This window comes from Sycon ciliatum, unplaced genomic scaffold (genome assembly GCF_964019385.1).
Source record: "Sycon ciliatum unplaced genomic scaffold, ocSycCili1.1 SCAFFOLD_2300, whole genome shotgun sequence".
Classification (NCBI taxonomy): Eukaryota; Metazoa; Porifera; class Calcarea; order Leucosolenida; family Sycettidae; genus Sycon; species Sycon ciliatum.
Window position 1 is genome coordinate 1 of NW_027044911.1, and position 9759 is coordinate 9759.

Consider the following 9759-nt stretch of genomic DNA (forward strand, 5'->3'; position numbering starts at 1 on the left):
TGTTCCAGCCGAAAGCTTGGATGAATATATGGGATGGGAGCAACTACAACAGAGCACGGCGAGTGATATACAATACGATTGAGCACAAAAATCTACATACACGACGAGACGGGTGAAGCATCCAACTGTAAAAGCACCGACTGGACCGTGGCATGATGGACATGCTGTTCGACACCCTGAACCAGCAGTTACTGTGAGTCAACAAATATTCGGCGCATATTTATTTTCGGCTGTTTTCAGCCTGGTCATGTTGGGCTGAAATTGTTTTGCAAGGTTCAGTGTGACAGTGTATACAGGAGGCAGCAGTATAGGCCGAAAATGTGATGCAGCAAAAATGGGTTTTAGCCCTGGGAGGCTGAAATTAGAATGTTGTTACGGAATCTCGGCGATTCCGTTCCCCGGGACGCAGGACACAAAGGACAAGACTTGTTTGTTACATTATTTATATTGACAAGACGGAAAAGCAAACTGCTCTGACAGAGACAAACAAGAAGACTGACAAAACGCCTCTCAAGTACAAAATCGCGCATGCTCATATCACACATGCACGCGGCTAGACGAGACAGTTTGGGGAATGCCATCACACAGGAAAACAACACAATCACCATTTCACAACAATGGGCCGAAAATTTGCAGACTGAACTTAAATGAGTTTTAGCCCTGGGAGGCTGACATTTAAATGGGCCAAACTTTGCAGAGTTACATTTGACATAGTTTACGAGCTTGCACTGCTAGTACACCACCATTCGGCAACAGATAGTCCACATACCGTATTTTGCCGTAAGTAAGTTCTCCCTAATGCCTTAGTACCCCCCTATAAAAAATACACTTTCCACTGCCGAGGTTATCACCCCGAAAGACAGTTCCCCCCGAAAGATAGTAAGTTCGTACCCGTCCTACATGTACAGACACCGTACAGTACATACATGTACATCATATGCACGGACACTACAGTTGCGCAGGCTTCCCACTGCGTGTCATTTACCCCCGATAAAAAAGTACTCCCCGAAAGATAGTACCACCCCCGAAAGTTAGTACTCATGTGGCTGCTAAGTTCGAAAGTTAGTACGTACTAACTTACGGGGAAATACGGTAATGCATGTGGAAAGAAGGTGTCATGTTTTGACCTACAAAGATCCTTGGCTTTGTTGTTGATTCGTTATATTTACGGGCGAAGAAAGAATATGGAGAAGCGACGTTCCCAAGACCAGTACAGTTCAACCTGTCAAGGCCACCACTCGGATTAGGCGACCACCAGTCCTAGAAGACCACTGCAACTATAGTCTGTTTCAAAAAGATTAGCAATCAGGTTTTGGTCTTAAAAAGTATGAAGATAAGGGAAAATTGGACAACGAAGTACATAAAAGGGCTGGTTAGGGCACGGCAAATTGTTCTGTGAAGGTTTCGGAACAATTGGACCAGCCGTTAAGGAGTTAGAATTTCGGCCAGGTTTCCGGCCTTTTCCCATGGTTTACAATTTGCCCTGGAAGCCAGTATCGATTTTTCTATCAAAACCCACGATTTATCTTTCCTTTCTGGCCGGCCTTGTGGTTATGGATGCTGTCTGCTGACCATGAAGTTGTGAGTTCAAATCCCAACCTATCTTCAACTCACACTTTTTTTCATTGTTTTTTGGTGATCAAGCAGACTTGTTGTTGTTCACGGTTGTTGTTGTTGGAGCTCCCGCTTCCTCCCGAACTGACTGACACTTGACTGGCTCACGCCATGTGAACACACCCACAACACTGAAACGGTGTGAGTGAATACGGAAGTCATTGCGCTGTAGCTACGTGTTGAATACACCGGCACATCGATCGATCGATTTCTTTTTGAGAATTATTTTAGTATTTCAAGATCGCCAATTTATTTGAATTTTAGAAGTCAACGCCGTCTTCTATCAGCTTCCACAGGCGTCTGCTTTTCTCAAAATGTTGTCGAAGTCATACGGATAGCTTCGCCAAGTCATGGCCTTGGGAATGAGTCTGTGTCGATGTCGTTTTCGTCACAATCATGGTAAGAGTAAATTGCATCGCAGCTCAAAGAAACTATTTGGTCACAAAACATATTGGGACCCATGCCGCTCGTCAGCCTCGGCATTGACTACACTTTCGACATGTCCTCTCTGACTGCATAATCGATACGAGGAAGAACTCGTTTGTTGTGAACCAGACGTACACGACTGTACCGACATCGACCTGAGTGAGTTGTCATTTTTCATGCTTTCGCGCGGAATATTTCTTCGAGTTCACAGTGAGTTTTTCCAGGCAAAGCTCGAGCGCTCATACGGTAAGACGGCAAACTCCCCGGGCGATCACCAGGATTGCTAATCTTTTTGAAACTGACTGTAGGACCGAAGGATGGTATTTCCAGTCAAGTGACCCTGGATAAGGAGACCACCTGTACGCAGGGACCACATTCCCAAGGTCCCCTGCAAGGTCCCCTGAGCGGTCGCCGCAGACAGGTTGCAGTGTACTGGAAACACTGACTTACATTTTAGGATGTTCTAGTTGACCAGCTGTCCCCTATTTGGCAACAGATAGTGACTGCGTGCGGAAAGAATGTGTTTACTCAGTTCCCAAGAACAGGACTGCAAACGCTGACTTACATTTGAGGATGTTCTGGTTGACCAGCTGCTCCCGCCCCGGTCTCTCCTGGAGCTTCTTCTGGAGCTTGAGCTGTAGGTTGATAAACAAAAAACCCGGTCAGGACCACCACAGCAGGTGAACAGGTAAGCAGAGGAAACAGGGCATAGCACTGACTACAATGCACCCAGACAGCGTTCACTCATACCAGGCCGAAGGCGACATACCTCACGTGAGCATCATGCCGAAGTCGACAGATCTCGCCTGCGAATCTGCTACCCCTGGTGCAAATACGACATATACAGTACTACACGCTGCAATTGCACGCGACGCCGGTGCACGCCTCTTTTACGTGCAAAATCAACACAATCGATACACTACGCTGGATGATCCTTGATAGCAAAAGGCGACAGATCTCACCTGAGAATCTGCTAGCCCTGGTGCAAATACAGTACTACTGCAGGAGTTGCATTTTGATAGAAAGTATATTTTTCGCAGTAAAAGAGTATTTATTTGTAGAGCTTGTGTGGATACAGATTCCTAGGTTCGAACCCCAAGATGGGCAGTTAGTTACATTTTTTCTCTCCTTCCGTATTTTGTACCTTCAAGCTATTACACTGCTAGCTGTCATTGACCCTGTGCTGAGAGCGCCGCGGTAACATGCTGTAACCGCAATTGTCAAGAGTATTGCATAGACAATACACGCACAAGGCGCTCGGCCATACGACTCTGCTCAACCTCTGCTCCAACGGGTGGAACTCTACCGAATCTCAGAGTTGCACAAGCAAAAGGCGCTATTGCTCACCTGGCGATGCATCCACGGCATTGCGGGGAACCGGCTCTGTGGACTGATTTCAAGGTCACCAGATCAGCGTACCCGCTTGCAGAAGGACATCGGAGCGCACATACCACCCGCCGCAAGCCGCGCTGGTCAGGCTAGGTTCTCTGTTGCCGCTCCCAAGCTGTGGAACGCACTACCCAGCGACATCCGCACCATCCCCCAACGCAGTGTGTTCAAGATGTCAGTCATCCCACATACGCTCGCTCCATGAAACGTATCACCCATTATTCCAGTCACTGTTGCTGTCGCATCCACTCGTATGTCGCATCCACTCGTAGTCCACGTCCACTGATGTCGACCGAGGTAGCTCTCTTGCTACTGTGTAATAGTGACATGTACCCAGCTAATGTCTCTGCTTCGTTCAGGGAATTCAGAATAGGAAGTCTGCTGTACCACCCGCTCTTTTCTTTTTACTTTTAAAAGCGATTATTTGTAACATGGAAATTTGTTCCTTGGCTCACCATCTGAGTTCTTAAAGCTATTATTCATTTTCTGCTGCCCCCGGTTATTTCTTTTATTAGTATTATTTTCTTTGCCTTCGCTTTCTTGTTATTGGGCAACTTGCCCGTTAGAATCTGCGAAGTAAAATAAACAACAACAACAACAACAACAAGCGCGACTTCACCGTTGTGAGTGCGCACTGAACTCCCAGTACGATAGTACAAGCATTGCGAAAGATTGCGCAATATTTCAAACCAGTGCGATATTCAACACCCATGACCCGGCAATGTAAGTCACACGCACATACCCTACACCATCATCAGTGCCCGCCGTAGCCAGCTATGGAAAATCGAATTTGCACCCGTTTAGCTTGGCATGTGGTGCGTAGCTAGCGAGAGTCTCATCATAGCCAAGGCTTCACACTGGATCATGACTGTGCAACCGGTGTGTACTTTGCAGTTAGAGCACCCGAATTTGACGCGATTTAAACTTTTTCGTTTACTACAGTACTGCTGCGCACTGAATAACTTGGGGGGGGGGGGGGGGGAGTCAGACTCGTAGCCTAGGTCGTTCTTATTTTTTAACATACACATGTATGCACAGTTGAGCCACCCTATGTGCATACCGTATGCTATGTTTGGTGAAAGCCTAGCCTATTCATTCTTCGGCTCTCTGATTTTTAGCTCTGGACAGTCCCGTACACGTCATTGTGATCGGTTTGGCCAGTGACCCTGAGGCTGAGCTCAGCTGATGAGCTCTGATAAGGTCGAAATCGCCAGCTGTCCTGAGGTTGGGTAAAGTTTTTTTTATAATATGCACATCTGTGCAGGGGCCTAGTGCCAGTGTAGCAGCAACTGCACAGTGCCATAGCTCTCAACGTGCCTCCAGGCTCTACAGGGGCGACGGAAGGTATTTCGCCATGATACAGTCGGCCATCTCAAGTACAATTTATTTTTGGGGAAGGGGCGGCAGAGCCGAAAATGTTCGAAAATTGGAGCCCAAATCAGTGCTCTTGATTGATATACGGGGTACCTGGGGGAAAGAATGGTACGGTCAATACCGTAGTGACCAAACCGTGTCCGACGCCCCTGCTCTATGCCCCCTACAATCTGATCAGCACACGGTGATATTGGTCTTTGCAAGACACAGATCAATACAATGATCACACAGCAATGGCGCAACCAAGTCCTTTTCCGCCGTTACTCAGAGTTTTGTGTGAAACACTCATCAGACAACATGATACAACTGTCAAGACAAAGTTCAAATTGACCCATACATAGCCGAGGCCCTGCTTATCTTCACGAATTGTATTGTATGCGCATTAGTGCCACCGTGTGTATATCTGTATGCTATTCCTGGTGAAATCCTAGCTTGTTTGTTCTTCGGCGCCCCAACAACAGTACTGTAAGTACGACACACGGCTGAGATGGACCTATGTAACATACATTCGAAATGGGTCTACGCGGCACACAGGTGAAAGGGAGACCGCGACCTGCTAACCCTACACACGACCCAGGCCTACAAAGGCGTACACGAGCGTGCACAACTGGCACTGCCCCAAGAGCAAAGTGAACGGGCAACGCACGTAGTGAGACAGGCATTGTTGTGCGTTCAACTTTCCAATGTCATTCCCCTAGATATTACTACTCTCAGGCATGTGCTATGCTGTGAAACGTTCGCATTGGAATAATTTCGGGAATCGGGCATGGACTTGGGCAATTCTACGAAATTATGGAAGTCATTTCATACGAAAGACAACACCAACGAGCTTGTTACAAGTTTGCAATGGAACAAGGCTAAAAAAATGTGTTGTTAATCAAGATTACCCCTTGCAATAGAGAGGTTCCGCACGACATAAAGTTGAGCAGCTTTACGTAAGTGAATTCGTGAATTTGCGAGTTTGTACTCCAGTTACGGACAGTTGTCTATGTAGAGTACGTAAATGGAGCTCTACAAACAGATGTGCTCCGTCAGTGGAGCGGGGTAAACAATTTATGACTCTTTCCCTATGTCGTACACTGCCGCGTTGGGAGTTGCCCGCATGCCAAGGGCAGCTACGTGATTCGAAAATCTGTATGGAGGAACACGGATCCGCATTCAGTGTAAAGACCTTCCGTAGATCAATAACGTTCCTTCCCAACGTAATTACAGTCAACTTTGCGTATAACGACACTTGGCGGGGCATCAGAAAGGTGTCGTTATTAGCAAAGTGTCCTTTTACCCGAAGTCTTATTATATGTATACAGGTTACATGAGACTTTGCTCTGGGCATGGAAATAATATTCTGTCGTTATTTGCAAATTGCCGTTATATCCGTAGTCGTTATTAGCGAAGTTGACCGTACGCTATGCGGAACCTCTCAAATATTGAGAAATTATGAAAGTAATTAGCAACAGAACTTGTGTAAATAACTTGGTATACGCTTTGGGCAATGAGAAACTTATTTTTGCAGCAGCCTCCCATCCTGAACCCTTGAGAACAAAACGCCCACGTAAAAAGCAAGTGACGCGTGCACATATGCAGGTGCACAAAGACACACATGCGTGCGTGCGCGCACACACATGCGTGCGTGCGCGCACACGCACACACACACACACACACACACACACACACACACACACACACCAGAGTTCCCCAGAGAATTCTTTTTCCCTCTTCCATGTGAATGGGGGATGCACTTCAAGTGTAAATGTCACCCTGTCATGCCAGCCTATTTTTTTTCCAATTCATCACGCGAATTTACGACAGGATGTAATAGTTTGTACACACTCAGACACAGAGGCGGGCATTGTGAACAGTTATAATGACTATGTCACTGTGTACGTAATCAGCAACGGAACTGTAGCACAGAGGCCGGGGTTCCACTGAAGTGAAGGTCACTCGTTTCGACGGTGGCGTTTCGACAGCGGTATGAGCCGTAATTCAATCTCAACTGGCAGTGAGTAGATATTGGTAACTCTGCGACGAGCCAGTTTCCCTGGACGACATAACGACACGACTACGCTCGGTCGTCTTCAGGAAGCGTTCACCAATCCATTTCGATCGTATCCCCGAGACGGGTCGCTGACACTAGTGTCAGTGGTGCCGATGCGCGGCCGTACCTCTACCATGCCTTCTGGGTCCTACTTTTTTCGTGGACATGGCGCGAGATCGACTTCATAAGCTCGCCCGACCCCCGCGCACACATTGGAGAGAACAGAGCGGAGACTCTGTCGTTGCTGCGGCGTGCCGCTGCTTCACTTCAAATTTCCGCAACATACTTCGCAGCCGCCTGAAAATGAACAATTTCGATTATGATCAACTGCCCTTGCATGCACGCGCACGCAGACACTGATACACTGCCACTAAAACTACGAACACGACACAGAACGAAAATACACCTCCCTACACGAATAACACAATGCAAAGACGAATCTGAACGCAGGGGACTGGCCCTGGCCTATCCGTCTCGCCCTACTTTGCAACATTGTGCTGTTGCCAGCAACGACGTAATCATTGAGCAACGGCCCACACCATTATGGGTTTAGAGCAAACATATTGTGCGTGCGCCAACTATGAAACAAAATCAGAGCACACGTACCTGGTCATCCTTAGAGAGACTTCCACTTCTTCCTCGACCTGCAGTAAAACGAAATCAGAACAATTGTTTGAGGAAGGTATTCCAATGGCCCGCATATCGTCGTAGAAACTCGCGCACACACGAACAGACAAACGCGTAGCAAGGAGCACGCACAGACACGCACACACACACGTGAGTCGGTGAAGGATGCACGATACATAGTGCGATAGCGATGGCACTCGCCAGCAACTACACCCAGACACAGACCAAAGTGTTCCTTCTTGATCGTAGCACTCGCAGCCTAACAGGAACGATGAGAGGCTGTCACGGTGCCAGTCAAGGCAAGGACAACTGGCTTGACAAAGTAATTCAGAGAAATTGGCAATACGGGGCACAAACCTACCCGAGTCGGCATCATCAGCAGGCAATCTAGGTTTGTCCATCGCTCATCCAGGGCCGTGTCTCCTCTGCTACTGCTAACGTTCCTCCAAGCGAGCTAGACTAGGAATCGACAGGAGCACAAATGTGGAGGGTCCCGTGTCTTTCTCTCAACCTATTTTTTACGCGCTCCTTGCGTTCACTGACTGTTCGAACGGGGTGTTGTGGACAGCTTTGCGCAGACGGGCATTGATGAAACGCTAATGCTACCGCCCCTGATTACTGAGCGCCAGCATGAACGGCTAGCGACAAGAACGCTTCAGCAGTGGCTAGGGCTGCAACACGAACATAACGGACATTGCTCTAGGGTCGCTCCCGACAGTGCGACACTGGCATCAGCTAAACAACAAGCTCATTTTGATCCGCAAAAATGTGTAGAAAAATGATTTCTGCGAATAAATCGTGAAATGCTTCTGACAAGTTCTGTATCAGTGTATGGCGCATATGGCATGGTTTGAACAACAAGACAGTCTGAGTCAGACTCTACCTGTCCTGTACTGCCTGTCACGTCGCAGACCGACCGTGGACATGTGCGGCTGCAGATTCTACGTCATCATGCTTCACGGGCATACGTGCGAGATCCAGATGATTTTGCTGGGGGTGGGCATTTTTTGAGCACCAGCGCATGGCACTTGGCAGTGAAAGCACTGAAAAAAGTGAGATCTCCGGCTCTGGATCTACTCTACGAGTAGAATCTACGAGTCTACGACTACGACCGTACGAGTAGTCTACCATGTACGAGTCGAGTCCAAACTCCAAACAGGACCACAGGCAGAGTTGTTTTACGTGACTGTACTGACTCTGCATGATGTAGTCGTGTGCAGACTGACCATGCCATCTACTAAAATGTAGTATGCAGGTCTACATGAGTCATGACTCATGAGATCATGCTGGCAATGCATACGCCTGATCATGCTGACCGATCGCCGGCCGAGGTCGAGCGCGAGCATGATCTCAGCGTAGGTACGTCACGTATCCATGGTAGAACGAGTGCACGAGTGCATGCACTGTCTATCGGTACCAAAGTCTCGGCGTGAATCATTCATGCTTTCAGTTTCAAAGCATTCGTCTATACTGTAGTGGGTCCAGCGGATTCTGTTGGCAGAAGAATTGGCAGAATTCGGTACTTTTTTCTGGTAAGTTTCATCATGTTTGGTATGTGGATAAAGAAATGAAGCAGAATTCGAGGAATTGCCCGCCATAAGGTTTGTATGGTTCTGCCAATTTTACTGCTTTTCGAGCAGAATCTGCCACTTTTTCGAGCATTATCCGCCCCAGGGTCAGTCTGTCAGTGCTAATGTAGTAATGATTGTCATGACACAGTATGAACTGAGCTGAGTGAGTCACAACTCAAACTCAAAGCCTTTGATTTGTGAGTCTGTCAGACGTCAGTGAGGAATGACAATGATTTTACTTTTTTGCCGCAGCTACCTCAAACAGTCAAAGCCAGGGATCGAGTCGTATAAACCCTTCCAGGGTCCTTTTTGCATACTGTTAAAGCCATTATTCTAACGAGGCGCCTATACATTGTATAACAGTTTCCCAAAATTGAGTGGTTTACGTGTACCAAAGGTAACGATTCTTACTTATTCTCAACGCTCAATACGACAATAGGGCAGTAAATGTATCGATTTCTGTATAACGATTTCTATTTTAACGACAGATTTCTCGTTAGAGTTAGCACTTCGTTATACATGACTGTATATTAATTATTATGGCTTTTACAGTGTTTAGGGTTTGTCCATTGTACATTGCATGGTCATATACATGTACGTGTGCATTGTACTTAGCACGACTCCCTAGTCAAAGCAGAGAGTCGGGTATACATGTACATGTACATGTACGCAATTGTTAGATTGACAGCATGAAACAAGGTGGAGGACACTGTGTTCGAAAAC

General features: G+C 47.2%; 1 long non-coding RNA gene across 1 annotated transcript; it reads right to left on the reverse strand.

The window, feature by feature from the left end:
• Positions 1–20: 20 nt before the first annotated feature.
• On the reverse strand, positions 21–8211 carry LOC135830725 (uncharacterized). Its single transcript, XR_010556096.1, has 3 exons — positions 7827–8211; positions 7445–7482; positions 21–2675 (listed from the first exon to the last, which is right to left on the reverse strand). It is a non-coding gene; the product is annotated as an uncharacterized LOC135830725 (long non-coding RNA).
• Positions 8212–9759: the final 1548 nt, after the last annotated feature.